Source organism: Pteropus alecto, unplaced genomic scaffold (assembly GCF_000325575.1).
Source record: "Pteropus alecto unplaced genomic scaffold, ASM32557v1 scaffold146, whole genome shotgun sequence".
In the NCBI taxonomy this organism is placed as follows: Eukaryota; Metazoa; Chordata; class Mammalia; order Chiroptera; family Pteropodidae; genus Pteropus; species Pteropus alecto.
This window is the reverse complement of record NW_006442107.1, coordinates 12754138-12772097: the sequence shown is the minus strand read 5'-3', so window position 1 is coordinate 12772097 and position 17960 is coordinate 12754138. Positions and strand designations below refer to the sequence as shown.

Below are 17960 nucleotides of genomic sequence, written 5' to 3'. Positions count from 1 at the left end.
TTTCCCTAATGAAAGAGAAGTTGATCTCCAAATCAACTGATTTCTTCTCACTCCCCCAAACATAATGTACTCATCCCTCCCTCTAAATCTTTGTGTGTGTGGTTCTTGCACCTGTATTGGCCTCTCTTCTAAATCTAAATAAATGGATATTTAGACTATGAGTAGTGTTGATCAAGCTGGCCTCGATATGTTCAACCACATAGCATGTGTTGTAAGAGGGAAGGAAGGGGAGACGCAGCCCTCCCTGTGTGGTTTGCCCCCTGAATCTCCTCTTTGGCCCTGGAGTTGACCCTGTGTGTCCCGGCCATAGAAGAGGCTGTGCAGATGCGTCCACCAGGCAGACTTGGCCTATGGTCTGGACCAGCCAGTGCTGCCCTTCGCTATTCATATCAAGTCCCATTATCATCAGGTGGATTGCCCTCCAGATGGCCCTACACATGCACAGATGCTGCTGAGAAGGAGCGGGGGAGGCTCCTTGGTTAGCACAGCATCCCAGATCGGTTCACCAGACTAACTAGTGTATCCTATTGGCTCTGTCACGTCTTTTGGGCAGTTTTCAACACATATTCCTCAGCTTCCCTTTCTTGAACCCAAACTCACACAGTAGATTTTAGATTTAGTAGTTATCTCTGTTGATTAAGTAAGTAATGGGAGAGAAAGCAATATTCCCTTTACTGAAAATTATTAAATTAAGATTATGACACTTTCCACCTGCCTCAGTGAAGATGTCTTCTTAGATAAATGTTGGGCTCATTGGTTATTGTATTGTATATGGTTGTTCCTTGAGGTCGTAGGGCAAGGCCACACCCTGGATGCCCTTTGCAGGGCATAATAATTTCCAGAGCTGACTATGGAGAAGTGAATCTTCTTCAGAAAATGGGAACTTTGGTGGGAGTCCAGTGGGCTGGGCCTCTCTGGCCTTGCTCTCTTGGCCTTGAAGTATGTGAGGGTCTTTCTTGAATTTGCCCCTATGTGGAGGGAATTACAGGCAGCCTCCCAATCCTGGGCTCTGCTGCTTCTCATCATCACCACCTGGCTCTCCAGGTGCGTGACCTCTCAGCCTATTTCCCCTATGCAATCCCTGAGTCTCATCGTGTTCCAATCTGGGCAGAGTAAAGGTAAGACTTGTGTGTCCGGCTAGGCTGTGGAGGTAGTGATTATGGTAAGTTTCTTGAGGACCTGTTGACTCAGTGATAGGTGCTGGTGTAAAAGAGCCAGCTTCTCCCTGTGCCTGGGAAGAGTCTCCAATCTTGCCAACCCTGGGTGTGGAGTCTGTGTCAGAGGGAGAAGGTGATTTTCCTGTTAGTTTCCTATAGGATTGCTTTATGTAAGGGTCTCCCTTGTTACAGTAAAACTCCATTTATCCTCCAAACCCGTATAAATGATTCTATGGAAAAATCTGGTATAGAATTTAGTTTTAGAACAGGGCAGGGTGGGACAAACTGTGCTGGGAGGATCCAGGGAGACTTTGGGGGTTTTGGAAGTTTGATCATGAATCAGACTTTGCTAAGTGGAGAATAGGAAGGGCACTTGCTCTTTGAGAGCAGGGAACTAGAAATTGTACACACTGTCCCAAAAGAGATATTAGCAGGGCTAATAGAGGGGGTGGGCAGGGTTGTCTGGGAATTAGGGGAAATGAGGGGCTATCAGGCTCCAGTGACATGCAGAACTTTGAGTATGACTAGGAATTTGGATCTCTATTTATCTGTGGAAGGGAAAACTCTTCTGAAACGCTACAGGCTGGTTTGATTTAGAAAAGTCACATTGCACATGGCTTTTGGTCAACAGAGTTATGGCATAGAGAAGAGTCCAGCTGCACAGTGATGACTTCTTCAGTTGCCTTTGGTTCAGATTGAAACTCATGCTAAGTGAGGGTCTATGTTGGCGAGGGTCAAGGGCCACTGCTTTCAGATTTCAGAAGTGGCCCTATGAAGGGGCCTCTGGTAAGCGAATTACAGTTATAATTTAAGTACAGCCAAGGGGAACTTTCAGAATGCATTACGAATCTAGTACACCTCCTTCTGAGGGGTCAGAGATTGTGTCTCTGCCTTGGTGGCCCATCCTCTGACTAGGGGAAGCATTTTTATAATCAGGGTGTAGTTGCTCAGACTCATAGGCAGTGCTGTGGGAGGACAAGAAATGGGTGAGAAGGGTGGTCTGGACTCCGGGTGGGGAATATGGAATGAAACAGGGATAGGTGAGATCTGGAGAGGCAGAGAGGACAAAATGCTGTCATCCCTCAAAAGAAAAGCATCCAAGTGTCTTTTAAGTGCAATCAGCCAAGATGTAAGTGGGCATCTTTATGTGCAGCACCATATAAAGAGTACTGGAGGCAGGTCAAGACCAAAGTGAAGTAAATGAAGCTTCTATTCTCCCAAAACCCACCTTCCACAGAAGACATTTATTTATTCACTCATTCATTCATTCATTCCACAAATGCTGAACTCCTAGTATGTGCCAGCTCCATGCTGGTGCTGGAGATACAACCCTAATGGGGAAGGAGACACAGCAAGCTAACTTGTAAAAGGGCTAAATTACCTAAGTAATACCTTCAAGGTTCTAGAGGGCTGGAATGATGACACTGATTGGCCAGGAAGAAGACCTTCTTGGAGGTCTTCTGGAGACAAATAAGAATGATTAAAGGAAATAATCAGTTGACATTTATTATCTATGCCTACCAGCCTGTGTGCCACTCATAGGGTGTGACATAGTCTGTAGGAGGAGCCGAGCAAGTAAGCAAATACTTGTAATGCACCATGATGAGGGTGGCAGCCAAGTATGAAAGGAGGAGAGAGAAACAGAGAGGAAGGATCTAAGAGACTATCAGGAGGAGTCAGTGGTGTGTGTGTGTGTGTGTGTGTGTGTGTGTGTAGGAGGGGCTGCCTCAGGCACCTGAAACAACTCTGTGCTTCTGCTGGTGTCTGTGATGCTGAGGCTTGGAAGACACAAAGATCACAGAAAGAAGGAAAAAGAGCTTCAGCTTTCATTCCTGTGAGTTACTGAGTGTCTCAGGAAAGTGTTAGAGAAGCGGGAAGATAGTTTTCTGATGATAGTGTTGCATAAACAGGCTTCCCAGGGACAGACATATTTAATGTGACGTTAACAGGTGAAGAGGGGAGGGATGAAGCTCTGAAGTTTTCAGTCCTCTCCTGCCTCCCAAAGACCCACCTGCAAAAGTAGACCCAGGCAAGGAACCCTCGAGGGCAGAGGGGCCGGTGGGAGGAGGGAAGAGGAAGAGAAACTTCCTGGGGCCTTCTCCAGCTTCATGAGCCATAATCTTGGGTTCTAATTTTTCATTTAGTCTATAGGTCTCATTTGCAGGGCCATCTTAAATATCCTTGGAGTGCAAATCTGCTTGGTGGCAAGGGTCCCCATCATTCTATACCAGTGATGTCTGAGGTACTTTTCTCACTTGGCTTAAATATTATATCATTTGGGTTAAACACAGCCCTCTTTGGAACCCTCTTTGGGTTTAATTTATGCATTTGTTTTTTTCTGGAAGGCTTCTGGCGTTCCCCACGCTGTGCTTTGGGGCTCCTAGGCCACTCTGTGGGAGCTGTGATTATCACGCCAAATAGACTGCACCGTAAGGGTCTGCTAGCTGCAGTGCTGCGGCCCTAGTGCCTCTGCCTCCATGGCTCCCCACCCGAGGCACCCCCCATGCATGCCCACCCTGCTTGGGGGCATGATAAAGGCTGGCGTAAGTCCTGCTCCTCACGCTGGGGCACCTGCGATCACCAGTTAGTGCTGGCTAAAAGCCCTGTGACAGGAAATACATTCAGGTCTCATCTCCACTGAGTAACTAAGCTCACTGAAAAAACCTTTTATTCCCCTTAGCGGAAAGATGGAAACTATGTATGAACACCTGTGAACACCTATGAACAATCTTAAGGATTGGAATAAATGGGACAGTTATTGATTTAGTCTGTTCAGGCTGCTATACAAAATCCCACGGACTGGGTGGTTTATAAGCAACACAAATTTATTGTTGAAGTTCTGGAAGCTGGATGTCTAAGACCAAGGCCCTGGCAGATTCAGTGTCTGGTGAGGGCCATCTTCTTGCTGTAACCCTACATGGTGGAAGGGACCAGAGAGCTCTCTGGGTTTCTTTTAAAAGGGTGCTAATTCTATTCATGAGAGCTCCACCCTCAGGACCTAATGAACTCCCAAAGGCACCACCTCCAAATACTAACACATTGGGGATTAGGTTTCAACATATGAATTTTGGGGGGACACAACCATTCAGCCTATAGTAGTGATGGAATGAAACAGAAAAGAAGCAAGGATCACCAATTTTCATTGGTTTTCTAAGTTTATAGCAAAATCTGCCTCCCAGTATAGCCACTGTAAACACAGTCTCTTGCTGGAAACAAGAGACTTTATATTTAAGAACTGTAGAACTGCCAAAGGGATTCTTCTTCAGAGTCCCTTCCCTGTAGATCTGTGTGTCCCATATCCCAGAGAAAGTCAGTCTTCAGATGGGTTTGGGGGATAGGTGACTCAATTCTTCCCATCTCAGTCAACCCCAAGAACTCAGCCTCGAAAACCACAGACATCCAACACACCTTAAGGAGAATCTAAATGAATGCAATAGTCCCATTTCAGAGGGAAAGCAAGATTTCTTTTTGCTGTAAACTCTCATTGTGATTTTAGAGACTTTTTATAAAAGTAATAGACTCTAAGCTCTCTTGAGAAGAAAAGACAGTAGAAGTTTTTTATTGTATATTCTCACATGCAGTATAGTATTTGGCACATAGTAAGTGCTCGATAAATGATTTTTGGGTGAGATGTTTTATATTCAATACTGTCTAATCTATAGTAACTTAGGTGGGGCTGTGGCCAGGACTTGAAAGGGAGTAGGTCCTGGATTAGATTAGCTCAATAGCATGGGGCAGATACTGGTAGGGGCTAGGGGAGTTCAGTCCAATGGACAGAAAACTTAGTACTCAGTGGACATGGCCGATCAGCAGTGGGATTCTCCCAGTGGACAAGCTGCCCAAGGTGGGGAACAGCCTAGGAGGAAGCAAACAGTCCAAGAGTATGTTCGTGTGCCAGGCACTATTCTCAGCAATCTATGTGTATTAACAGCTTTCCTCCTCACAGCCAACCCGTGAGACAGGTAATATTGCTCTTCCTTTTACAGGTGAGAGAGTAGAGTGAGAATGAGGCGATGACATTCTCAGGTCCACCAGTTGGTAAATGGTACCAGGACTCCATCCCAGACTAGCTCACTGGAGATGACACGCTCTTCACAGCTCCTCTCTACTGTTTCTCTGCAGTGGGGTCCTAAGGGTAGGCAACATAAAACTGAGGAACCCAGGAGTCAGCCGATTTAGGCAAAGTCAGCAAGCAAGCATGGGGTTAGTCAACAGCTTGGCTGTCCCTGTGGGTGGTAGCTGGGGTCTAGAGCAGCACATCCTGGAGTGGCTGGACATTAGGTTGATGATGAGGACTGGGATTCATACACAGAAACAAGGAGAGAAGGCAATGACCAGAATTACGTAATAAAGTTCCCTGGCTCAAGTTGGTATATGAAAGTTAACAGCACTGAGTCCCTGGATACTATGAAGGACCTTTGAAATTCTTCCTCTCCAGGCTTGATATTGGCCAAGTACTAGGGCAAGGGCGAATATTATTCTTAGAATGTTAACGTGGAAACTACCTGAATGAGGGAATGGGAGAAGGCAAAAACCATTCAGCCTTATCTAATGCACAAATTTGCTTGATTTCCTTATGATGAATACTTTCCTTTAGGCCTGTCCTGTTTTTCCATGCCATACAACTGGAGCTAGTATTTATTTCCAAGGTTGTATTATATGATGGAGAAAAATTCTGGGGCTCAGTAAACAGTGGGTAGAAAGAGAGGAAGAGAATGAAGGAAGGAGTAAAGAGAAAATTATAGCAGGATGATGTTTTCTTTTTCTGTAGCAAAGAACCTAAAATATTTGCTTCTCCTGTTTGGAACATTTTTTATTTTCCACACTTTGTTCATGTTTATGCAAAGCAATGGATGAGGAGGTTCATTCTTAAGGGAAATTCTTGCCAGGAAATGCATGGCTGTACCCCCACGACTTCCAGGTCATTGAGAAAATTGGTAAGAAACTAAAATTTACTTACAGTGGAAAGTTGTCCAGAAGTCGCTTCTATCCCCCTTTGCTTTTTAAACACTTGGTACTTATGTTTTTTATTTGGACAAATAAATTGGTTTCCCTTTGAGTGTAACTGGAGAAACTTAAGAATGCCTGTCCAAGGTTGCTCAGTACAAGCCCAGGCTGGGAAATTCTCTGTGTTTATTTGTCGGGGGAATTTTTGTGAAATAAGAAAAGCAATGGTAGCCAATACTTTTGAGCAGGCAGCCTTGCTAGGCAGCAGACCATCTATAAATCCGTCTTTTTCTTTTAAGTGACCAATGCCTTAATTCTGTTCTAACAATCACTAATAAAACCAGCTCATAGGGCACAACTTCAAACAGACCCTAAAGTATAATAGCTTTGTTTCTTCATTTCTTTGGCATTGACATTGTAAGAGAGGCTTTGACTAATATAACAAGGATGTCCTGGATGGCCGAATTTCAGGCAGTGGCCACAGGCTGGTAGGGCACATTATTTTGGGCAGGCTGGCTTTTCTTAAACTCTGAATAGCACCACCACTCCACATAACAAAGGACTTCCCTTATCAATGTCCTCTTACCCATGGGTAAGAATGGGCCCAAGAAGCTGGTTGTTTTAGAAGGACTTTGATCAACTCTGTCTTCTCCAGTGGACTGGAAAGAAAGGATAGGATGATGCCAGGGAACAGTTTTAAAAATTAGATCTCACTAATTTCTTTTACAGAGGTGGACGTTTTCTAATTTCTGTCCTGTGGTGTCAGTATTTGAGCCTGGAGGGAAAGGGAGCCTTTGAGATTGTTTATGAACTCTGATCTCTGGAGGAAATGGAGGAAAGAATCAGAAAGAGAAATTGAGAGAAGTCAGAGAGGTTTGAGGTTGCTTGTCTGAGATCAGAAAACGTGTAAAGATTAGCATAGCATTCCTGATTAAGATCCTGTGAGTCTTCTGCTAGTAAATTTCTTTCCATTCTCTAAATACCGATACTCTATCAAGGTCTCTGTGGCAGATGTCATAGATCCCCTGTCCAGCACTGAAGAGCTCCTTCCCCCAGCTGCTGGGAATGTTGGTGCCCTGGACCAGCCCTCATGCAGAGACCGGTGGATAATGGAGTATAAAGATGGGATTCTCTGAAGGGCCCTCTCAGCTCCAGAACTCCCTGTAGTGACAGAATTGCAGTTCAACTTCTGCCTAGTCCTACTTCCACTGCCTCATAGGTGTGGGGCCTAAGGACATCCCAATAAACCTCCTGTTTGCCAATCTTTATCTCAAAGTCTGCTTTTTGGGGAGCCCCCCTATGATAAGTCCTCCCTGCGTTCATAGTTCTTTCAGCACTCATTGAATGCTTGCTATGTTGGGCTCTGTGCTAAGTACCTGGAACATAAAGAGGAGTAAAACCTAGTTCTTACTCAAGCTGCTTACCATTTCCCAGAGGCTCTGGTGGTCAAGAGCTGGCTCCAAAGCTCTGTCTGAGCTCCCGTAATAGCGGGATGACAGAGTGGTGCAGAGTACCCAAGGAGGGGGTGCTGGTGCTCTGAACGGAGAAGTCATCCCAGGCCACTCTGCTCTATACCTCCTGACCCTTCTGAGAGGTCTAAGAGACTGCGCACTTTCTCGAAGCAGTGGGTGCTCTTGCTTGCCTCCACAATCTTTTTTCCTCTAGATACTCTTTATTACACTTTGGGTGGGTGGTAGGAGGGAAGCTTGTTAGTGGAGGAGAGATAGCAAAGAGAAATAGTGCAAGAACTAGGGAAGACAGAACATAGTGTGAGGGTTTGATTTGGGTTTCTATCTGTTACTCAGTCATCATTTTCCTAAACCATCACCAAGATTAGGCCCCCAGAGCTCCTGTACTCAGCCCTTCCCTCAAAGAGGCACTGGAATCAGACACTGACCTGTTAGAGGGAATAATGTCAGAATCGGTATGTCATCTTCCAAGGGAGACTTGCCTTCTGCATTTTATCCCCAGAGATAGAAGAGAAAATGGGCATCAACCAGTAGGTGGGCAAGGTTTAGGAATATCCAAGGGGTTTTCCTGGTACTTCTGAAACTGGACCCAAGCAGACAGGCTATGTCATGTAGCCTTTCGTCTCCAGAGATGGTTATGGAGCACAACCAAGACTGGGTCCTTGTGACAACTGTTCTTCTGTGTGCAGTGGCTAAAAAGAGGACAGATAGCATGCTAGTACACTAGTACTCAGGAAAAGGGAGGTCAATAACTCCCCTGACCTCGGACATTCTCATGCCTCCTACAGAGTATCTTCTGCGTGCCGGGCCCCGAACTGGGCCAGACAGAGGGCCCTGGTAAAATAGACGTGAAGGTCCCAGCCTCAGAGCAGCCTATAGCTTAGGTGGGTTGACTGCACACCATCACCACATGTCTCCAGTTTGGTGGAAGACAAACAGTCTGCACCCTGAGGGAGTCCCACGCTTCCTGGCCTAATTTGAAAGATGTGGTGTCTGCCACAGGCTAGTATTTAGGACATGCATGCATATTTAAAAGGCTCAAGAAAAGACACAAATAAGACATTAACATGTGTAAATGGTTACAGCTGACTAGAGCCAGGGCACTGGACAGAGAGGCAGCGCTAAGAGCAGAATGTCCCAAACACGTGGGGTCAGCCCATGAGCCCCCATTCAGATCAGATGGCAGTGGTGGCAGGAAGAGCTCTAATGGAGCACCAGGTATATTGTTAGATACTGGTAGGCAGAAAAGTCAGTGTCTTCCCTATCCAAGGAAGAAGGCCAGGCTGAAAGTGAATACTGCACAGGTGTGTGCACATATATGTGAAAACATGAACATTAACCAGGGGACATATTTAAGGGGCCACTACTAGCATCACTTGAGTGGTTTGTATGCCCAGGTTGATTTGTGAATATGATTTGTGTGTGTATGTAATGTGTGCAAATATGCACGTGTATGTGCACGTACTTATGGGGGCTTTGCTTTACACTGGAGTGATGTTAAAGATGCCAATACAGAAATCATCCAATTCATCCTCTCTTCTTCCAGGAAGCTTTCCCTCTTAACCAGGCAGCCACCTCCCTGGGTTGTCTCACAGGCTTCCCCATGAGAACAGTTTCCTTTTCCGAGGAGCTGGATCTCAGGCCCAGCTCTAGACTCTTTCTTGCTTTCAGGCATGAAGATGAGAATCTTTTCACCAGCTGACAGGTATCAGGGGACACTTCAGATGGAATATGATTTGCCCAGACTGAAACCTAGATTCTTGAGGTAGGATATAAATTTCCTACAAAATAAGTAAAACCTAGAGAAACTGGGTCTATTAAGCAAACTTTTAGAAACAGATAAGGAAGAAAGTTGGAAAGACAAGGCACCTTAGCTTACAGAGGGACTGGGATATGACCTTAAAATAGAATCACCTTAATTTGGGGCAGAGAGGGGTTTACAGAAAGTTCGCTGGAAAGAGTAGAGCTTAAAGTCGAGCTAATTTCCTGAATACTTGGGTTAAAGGCTCTCCATTGCATCCCTCCATAAGCAAACAGCAGTTAAAGAAGGGGTTTGATCCAGGGCTGCTGATGGTCTGGTTGCACAGTGGACAAAGGGACCTAGGTTCTGGACAGCCCTGTATGTGGCCTGTTGTTAATGGGGTTGGGGAGGGAGGAAGCAATAGCCTTGGATGCTCAGGCCTGACTCCCAGGGCATTTAATAAAGTGTCTGAAGCCCAGGTGAGACAGTGGGCTGTGGGAGATACAGTCAGCCTTGGCTTCCTCCTGCCTTCACACAGCCCTTTGCTTTGAGCCTCCCTGGTGAACCCCAACACATGGGCAGTGATCCTAGATCCGATTCCTTTTCCAGTCTACCGCTACTGATCTTTACTATGGAGATACAGTCAGCCTTGGCTTCCTCCTGCCTTCAAATCCTTACTACCTGAGCTCTACTGCAGGTCTTTGTTCATAGTTTTACATCCACCTGGAATGCCCTGCACTGCTCTACATTGCCCACTGAGTCTCTAATGCTTTGCCTTGATACCACTTACTCCAGGAAGCCTCTCATGATTATATTAGGACACAGTGCTTTGATTCAATACTCTCCCAAGTGTTCACTGCTTCACTGCCCACATCTCACTCATCTGTGCTGGCTCTTCTGACTTACCTGAATGTTGGAATGCTTGGGACATCATTCTGGGCCCTCTTTTCTTCTTTAATTACATTATCACTTTTCAGAGAAATTTCTTCACCTTAATTACTAACACTATGTCAATAACTCACTCAGAAATTAAATGTGTAGGCCTGGCCTTTTCTATGATCTTGAAGCTCATGTATCCAACAGTCTTCTCCTCTTCACTTGGATGTCTGAAAGTAATTTCAGGCCTCAAAAAACCCAGAAAAGAAGCTCTTGATTTCCTCCATTGACTTCTCTCCCCAGTCCCAGTAAATGGCACCATCATATATCTAGTTGCTGAAGCCAAGCAGAGGCCCAATCCTAATTTAGCTTGCTCCTTTATGAGAAGCCTCATCCTAATTTAGCTCACTCATTCAGTCCCTGGATTCTTTCATTGGCAAATACTACTGACTTTGCTTAAAATCATATTCTATATCTTTGTGAAATTTTCCCTTCCACTCAGGACAGGTCACAATCTTCACAGTGGGGAATATTACAACAACCTTCTCTTAACTAATCTCCTTGCTTCCACCCCTTACTTAAATCCATTCTTCACAAAGCAAATGACATTTTCAGAACATAAATCAAATTAGGCACTCCTCTGCCCAAACCCTCCAATGTCTTTCTATCACATTGAGACAAAGATCCAAACTTCTTTTCCTGGCCTGCAAGTCTGTCCTTGCCAAGCTCTTCCACGTTATCTTATTCCTCTCTCTTCTTGCTCATCACATTCTCCCTATGATGACCTTACAGTTTTTCAGAAGCCCCAACACTGTCCTTATCTCCGGTCGTTTCCTCTGTCTGAACGCTCTTCTCCAGCATCTTCATGAGACCGCCTCCTTCCTGTCAGGCAGATCTCAAGTTAAATGTCACCTCCTCCAAGAGGCCTTTCCTGAAACACAGTTTAAAGCAGCTCCTTAATCTCCCTCTATTATACCTCTCTGTTTTATTTTCTTTATAGCACTCATTACATTTTGATGCCATGTTACTTGTTTATTTGGTTTAGTTTGTATTGTCTACCTCCCCCCACTAGGGCATAGGCTCCATGAGGACAGAAAGCCTCTGACTCACCCCCTACTCCTCCACTATATCCCAGCTTTCAGAGCCATGCTTGGCACAGAGTAGGCACTCAAAGAGTCTTTAGTTAATGACTCAATAAATGAACTCATCCCAAAGAGATGCTGTTGGATTTGGAATCCTTTGTTTCCTTTCTTTGGGAATGAGTTCTAGCTGAAAATAATTTTTATTCTGAAGGATTCAGTCTATATATTTTACCCAAATGACATAATTGAAGTGCTTGACATTTTCTTAAAACTCTGGTATGGCTATCACTATTAATTATTTATTTGCTATTGAAGAGATGGACCATATCTGGTTTCTGTGTTTTTTGCTGATGGCTCTTAAGCTTTTGGATATTTGTGTCCAGCATGCCCTTCAAGCCCCAGTGGCTTGGTGAAGAGGTAGTGCTATGCTGGGGAAGGAGCACCGAGGCAGGGCTCCAGGGTGGGGAGCACCAGGCTGGCTTCACCACAGATGAGTTACAGCCCATGGGGAAAGTCATAGATCTAACTCGTGTTTCATAGCTTATAAGATGAGCTTAATAATTGTAGCCTTTCTAGCCCTATGAGGCTATTGAAAGATGAAGGAGATAGCAAACATGTATATTTAAAGGGGAGATGGCTGTCACTCCTAATTTATTTTTTATTCATTCATTTATCTAATATTTCAGAGCAAAGCACTGGACTAGCTATGTGGCTAAAAGGATATGAGATGTGCACTGTACACCCACCTCACATGACTGTTAGGATCGATGCACACAGATAATGGTGGCTAGAAGGGACAAAGTATAGCAGAGTACTGTGGGATTCGGAGGCAGGCCTATAATCTAGGCGAGGAGACTCTTGAAACTCAGGAAGATGGCGTTTCATAGATGTCATACCTTACCAAAACCAGTCCTCAGGGATCTGCAGAGTACCCAACCCAGGGGCTAGCACAGCTCTGGCAGGCCGTGGACAGCTCCTGGCCAAGGCCATCCAATGACCCCTTTAGTCTCTTCGGTGGTGAAGCTTAAATTAGCTTGACCAGCAAGTCCTGAGGCTCTGGGCCAAATATTCCTACTCTTATAAAGACTTTAAAATTCACAGAGAGATAGGAGAAAAATAGATACAAGTTTTTATATCTTTATATTTGCTCTTAATTGATTCATTTGAGCTTTTCTGTTTTGCTTTCTTGGGAATTCAGTCTCGTTTTCCTGGGGTGGTGGGGGAGGTTGTGTGTGTGTGGAGGAAGCCAGGCCAGAGGCAGGCTCTGAGAATGTCACAGAGTTCCTTGGGTCTAAGTTCGCCTAGAGCTAATATTTCCAGTTGGCAAAATCTTTTGCTCCAATTAGCACCATATCTGCCACAGCCCAGTTCCAGTTCCCTCTGCCCTTGTTTCCCTATGTAATGCTCCCCTGGCTTGGGGCAGACAAGGGCCCTGAGCCTGGAACCCTTCAGGAAGTTGCTGGGAGAAGAACAGCCTGCAGGACGTGGCTCAGGGGGTTGCTTCCAGTGTCTTGTCAGTTCTATCTTTATGCAAAGCCCTCAAAAAGTGAATACATTCCAAATTCCCTCCATTACAGATGGGAAGGGCCTGAGACACAGTCTGTAGCCCAGGAAGAAAGGGCCAAATACAGCAAGTTTCTGTCACTCTCAAGAGGGAAGGAGCCTACTCGGAGGACCTGGTGATGGAGACTGTCCATGCAGACCCCAAGTGGATGAGTAGTCAGGGTTAGTGCCCAGTTACCCAAAGGCTCTCTGGTGCAGTCAGTGAACTTCATCTTCGTTCATTTATTTTTGAGGGGACAATTCTCTCGATAAATAAAAAGAAATGCGGATTTTCTCAAATAATCTTAGGAGAACTTACTTATTTCTTAGAAGAAGCGATAAAGTGGGAGACCTTGGTTCTGCATGGTTGGTCTATGTATTGGCAACCAGTGGTGCTGCATGCAGTGAGAAGGCTGGTGGACAGCTGTTTTCTGTTCTCCTAGACTGTACATTAGAGAATGAGCCTGAGCTGTGACTGAGGCTCCCCCACACCTGGGGAAGCAGGGTCAAGCAAGTGATGACCTTGAAGACTGGAATTCACAGCTCAGATTTTGAGGTGGTTGTGTATATGGAATGGCAACACTCAACACGCCAACTCAGGGGAGGCAAAAAAACATCCAAATTGTTTGGAGTTCATCTTTAGTCTATAGTGTCTGTGAACCTCTGACTGGCTGCTCCAGGAAAGAAAGAATAAAAGGGAGGAGCTAACATATACCAAGTGTCTAATGTGCCAGGTGCTTTGTTATTTTTTATACATTATTTGATTGATTCCTGAGAGCTACCTCTAAGGAAGATATTTTTATCTCCTTAATAAAGAAGCTCATGGAAATTCTATATTTTATTTTCTTTTTGAAGTAGCTTATGTCATGTCATCATGCTAGAAGGTGGCAGAGCTGAGATTTGAATTCATGACTCTTAGACTACCATTCCCTCCCATTACACCACACTGCCTTTGAGATCCCTCCCCTCTGTGAACACTGTCACGAGTAGAGCAGGAACCACCAACCATGAACACATTGATTTTCATCGTTTTAAATATTTCTTACATTTCTTCTTATGCAATTATGAAATTTTTAGTACAGAAGAGATGAGATGCTGTAGTTCCAAGTTCCCCAAGCTGGGATTCAGTGAATCTGAGTTCTAGACTTAGTTTTTGTTTTGTTTTGTTTTGTTTATCTCTTAGGACCTCATTTTCCTTATCTGGAAAACAGAGTGGTTGACACAGATGTGGCCTAAACTCTTCTTGGTTAGATTAGGCTCTGACCTTAAGAGGGGCTTTGTGTTATTTATGAGTTTCCTTAGGGTCTGTAGCACAGAGCCAATATAAGGTTGGCATCGACAGACACACTAAACCCTTAATATGGTTAGTGTTGTTAATTCATAGTGATTACTTCACTAATAAGTGACAAAACACTAATACCCAAAATGCAAATTGAAAAATAGTTGTTAATATTTCCTGGGCTCTTATTAGGTGTCAGGTACTCTTTTATAAGAATGAGATGGACAATGGGATAACTAGCATGCACAGTGACTTACTAATTTAACCACTGTGGTAGAAAGAGAGCCAGTGGACCCTGCAGCCCTGCTGAAAACCACCATAAAGACATTGTAGTCAATTTTCCAATGTATTATTGATTCTAAGAGGCATTAATTTCAAAACAAACAATGGTTTTCTTTGGTAATTTCCATGTTGTGGATAAAACTGTCATTTTTGCTGACCTGACTGTTGTCATATTATTGACTGCCTATATAATAAAATAAGTTATTTTATGGGTGTCTTTATTGAACTGGAAGAAGGGGACAGGAAAATATAAATGAGAGAAATGTTAATAACTGTGCCTCCTTCCACACACCACTGTTCTACCTAAACTCCATATAAAACTCCTGTACTATGGCTCATAATTTCCCTCCAGTTATGTTCTGTAAATTTCTTTCCTCAATTTCTACACACACACACACACACACACACACACACACACACACACACACACACACACACACACACACACACACACACACACACACACCAAATGCATTCATTTGTGGTTTCTATTTCATTTTTATTTGGCATTGCAAAAAACTAGCAATGCTCTTATGACTTAGGACTTGTCAAGAGGCATTCATTCATTCATCAAATATGGTAAGAAGCCTTGGTATGAATGTGAAAAGTTGAGGTCAAGGTTCAGGTGGTCAACTGAGGGAAGGGCTGGCCCTGGGATTAGCCCCAGCTCCTAAAGGTTGGGATGAGCCCCAAGGGCAGGTCTTGTTCCATGAAGATTCAGTGGCCAAGAAGTCTACTTTTGCCTGTGTCTCTGGGGATGGAAATTTGCAGCTCAGCATATGGCCTCCTCCTGCTCCTTCTTTAACTCCTCTTCTCATTTTGCTTTTCCCCTGTCAGTTTCATCTAGTTGTCATCAGTGCACAGAAAACTCCTAAATATATACTTCAATATATATATACATATTCCATCTCGGTTGTCCTTTTGAGTTTAGACCGAGTGTCCGGACTTGTAGGCACCTCAAACTCAGCTTTTCCAAACCAATCCCTCTTCTTCTCCACAAACAATCCTCCACTGTGCCTTTCTGTCCTCTGTATACCCACCCACGAATGCATGAAAGAAACTTGGAGGTCACATTACAGTGTGATTTCCTCTCACTTCCACATCTAATCAGTGAAGGGCTAAAAAAGACATCTCTTTTTTTATAGTAATTAAACAATTTTTCATTTAGTAAGGTTTTTATTAAAATATACATGTGAAAGGGTATAGCATGAGGGGCTTTTTTAAAAAAGTGAATATACCTCTGTAACCACCACCCAGATCAAAAAACAGAACTATACCAGAGTATAAGTACCCTCCTGCTACCTCCCAGTCACTGCCTCTAAGGGTAGCCATTCACCTAGACTTCCTACATCAGTGAAGAGTCAAATCTAATTTTGAACTTTATGTAAACGGACTCATTCAGTGTGCATCTTTCATGTCTGGCTTCTTTCACTCAACATTTTGCTCGTGGGATGCACCTAGGCTGTGATATGTTATCAGTGCTTTATTTCTCGGTGCAATGTAATATTCTTACTTCGTAGCAAGAAAGTTTTATTATAAAGTTGGTGTCTTCATGAGGCCATTTGAAGACATGCTGAATAAAGTCAATTCATGAAAAATTTCCTTTCAGAATGTATGTCTTTAAAAGTGGGACATAATCTGTGATATTTGAAGTATATCAGAAAGGAAGGTGAGTTACTCTGGAGAGGACCCGTCAAGAAGCTAGGAAAAGTAAAAGTGAAACTTCTTCCATTTTCCTGAGTTTGTGCTATTCGTTGTAGTTTTGAAAGAAAAGTCATGCTTCAATTAATAACAGACAACGAAGTCAATATAATAGGAGCCGAGACGATGATGTGATCAAATGCCAAGAAATGACTGACGGCTGAAAAAATATTATGTGAGCCAAAGCAATTTCTCTTGACTTGTAACTTTATTCATCCAACGAATAACATTTCATCACAGTTTTATCCATGGAATGCAATTCCACCCAGATCATTCTGTCAATGACAAGAAACAGCATCAAATCATTTTGTCCACACAAATAAATCAATCGTTGATTATTATTTTCTCCCATTTGGAATCCAAGTAGGAGGACCAAACATCTTGAGTAAAACAAAGAAGAAAAAAATGGCTTCTATGTTGACAAATTTGTTGGGTGAATGAAATTTATGGCTTTTTTTTTTTTTGACATGTTTTGATGTGAGGAGGGATAAATAGGTTTTAAATTTAAAACAGAGACAAAGTGTAATAATAAACACATGGGGAGAGAATGCAACCATTTATTGTTCTTTACAGATACAATAGCATTTCCAGTTTTTCACTTTTGCTTATGTAGTTCTCCTTACTGGGATTTCTCCCCCAGTCTTGGAATGTATGGTCAAGTTTTGGGCAAAATTAAATTACAAGGGCTTCCAAAATTAGAAAGCAGGAGGTGTCATCCTTAACTGACGAACTTGCGTGGGGAGTGCCCTGGTTATGAACAGTCTACTCTGCCTAATCCAGCTTTTCTTCTTGCTCACACATTTAATGCTGTTGAAAGCCCTTCCTCCAGAATCCTTAATTGGCAGTCCACTACAGGTTGGGAGGAAGTTTGTTTTGTTTTACAAATTTAAGTTGATATTCATGCTCTACATGGTAAAGTTATGTATCTTTTTCACTTAATATATTGCAATGGATTGAATGCTTGTGCCCCTGCCCCACCAAATTCGTATCTTGAAATCCTAAATGACAATGCTATGGTATTAGGAGGTGGGGCCTTTGGTAAGTAATTAAGTCATGATGGTAGAGCCCTCATGAATAGAATTACTGCCCTTTTAAAAGGGAACTTAGAGAGCTCTCTTTACCTTTTTCTACTATGTGAGGATACAATGAGAAATTGGCTGTTGGCAATTAGGAAGAGGGCCCTCGCATGACTATGAACATGGCCTAATCTTGGATTTCCAGACTCCAGAACTGTGAGCAATAAATTTCTGTTGTTTATAATCAACCCCGTCTATGGTACTTTGTTATAGCAGTCTGAGCTGATTAAAGCTTATATTATATTATGAGCATCTTTGTCAGATTTGCCCTAGGAGAGAGGAAGACTCCCACTAGAATCTTGTGTGGAGAATGGTTCCCTCCCTGGGGCCAATTAGGTCAAGTTTAACTCTTGCTGTAGTTTCCTGGGGCACAGTTCTCTTAACTTCCTAAGGAAGACAAAGACTATTTGTAGCCCAGAGAAAGAAAAATAAATGAGTCTACAGCCATACCACTCTGAACATGCTCGACCTTGTCAGATCTCGGAAGCTAAGCAGGTTTGGGCCTGGTTAGTACTTGGATAGGAGACCACCTAGGAATATCAAGTGCTGTAGGCGTTTTAAAAAAATAAAAAAGAAAAGAAAAATAAAGAAGATAAATACAATTTAAATCTTCAATGGAACATAAAGTTCCACATATAAGGCCAATCTGGACTTCAAATTCCTTGAGGTTGGTGAATTTATTCTATATCTGTGTCTCCAGTACATACCACCTGCTTGAAATAAGGGCTTAGCAAAGGTGTCTTTATGAAGATAAAGATAGTGATGATTATTTGCGGGTACAACATTTAAGGCATAAATGGAGTTCAAG

At 43.4% G+C, this 17960-nt stretch overlaps 1 pseudogene; it reads left to right on the top strand.

The window, feature by feature from the left end:
* The first annotated feature begins 17588 nt into the window (after window positions 1–17588).
* On the top strand, window positions 17589–17707 carry LOC112469359 (annotated as a pseudogene).
* The last annotated feature ends 253 nt before the right edge of the window (window positions 17708–17960 follow it).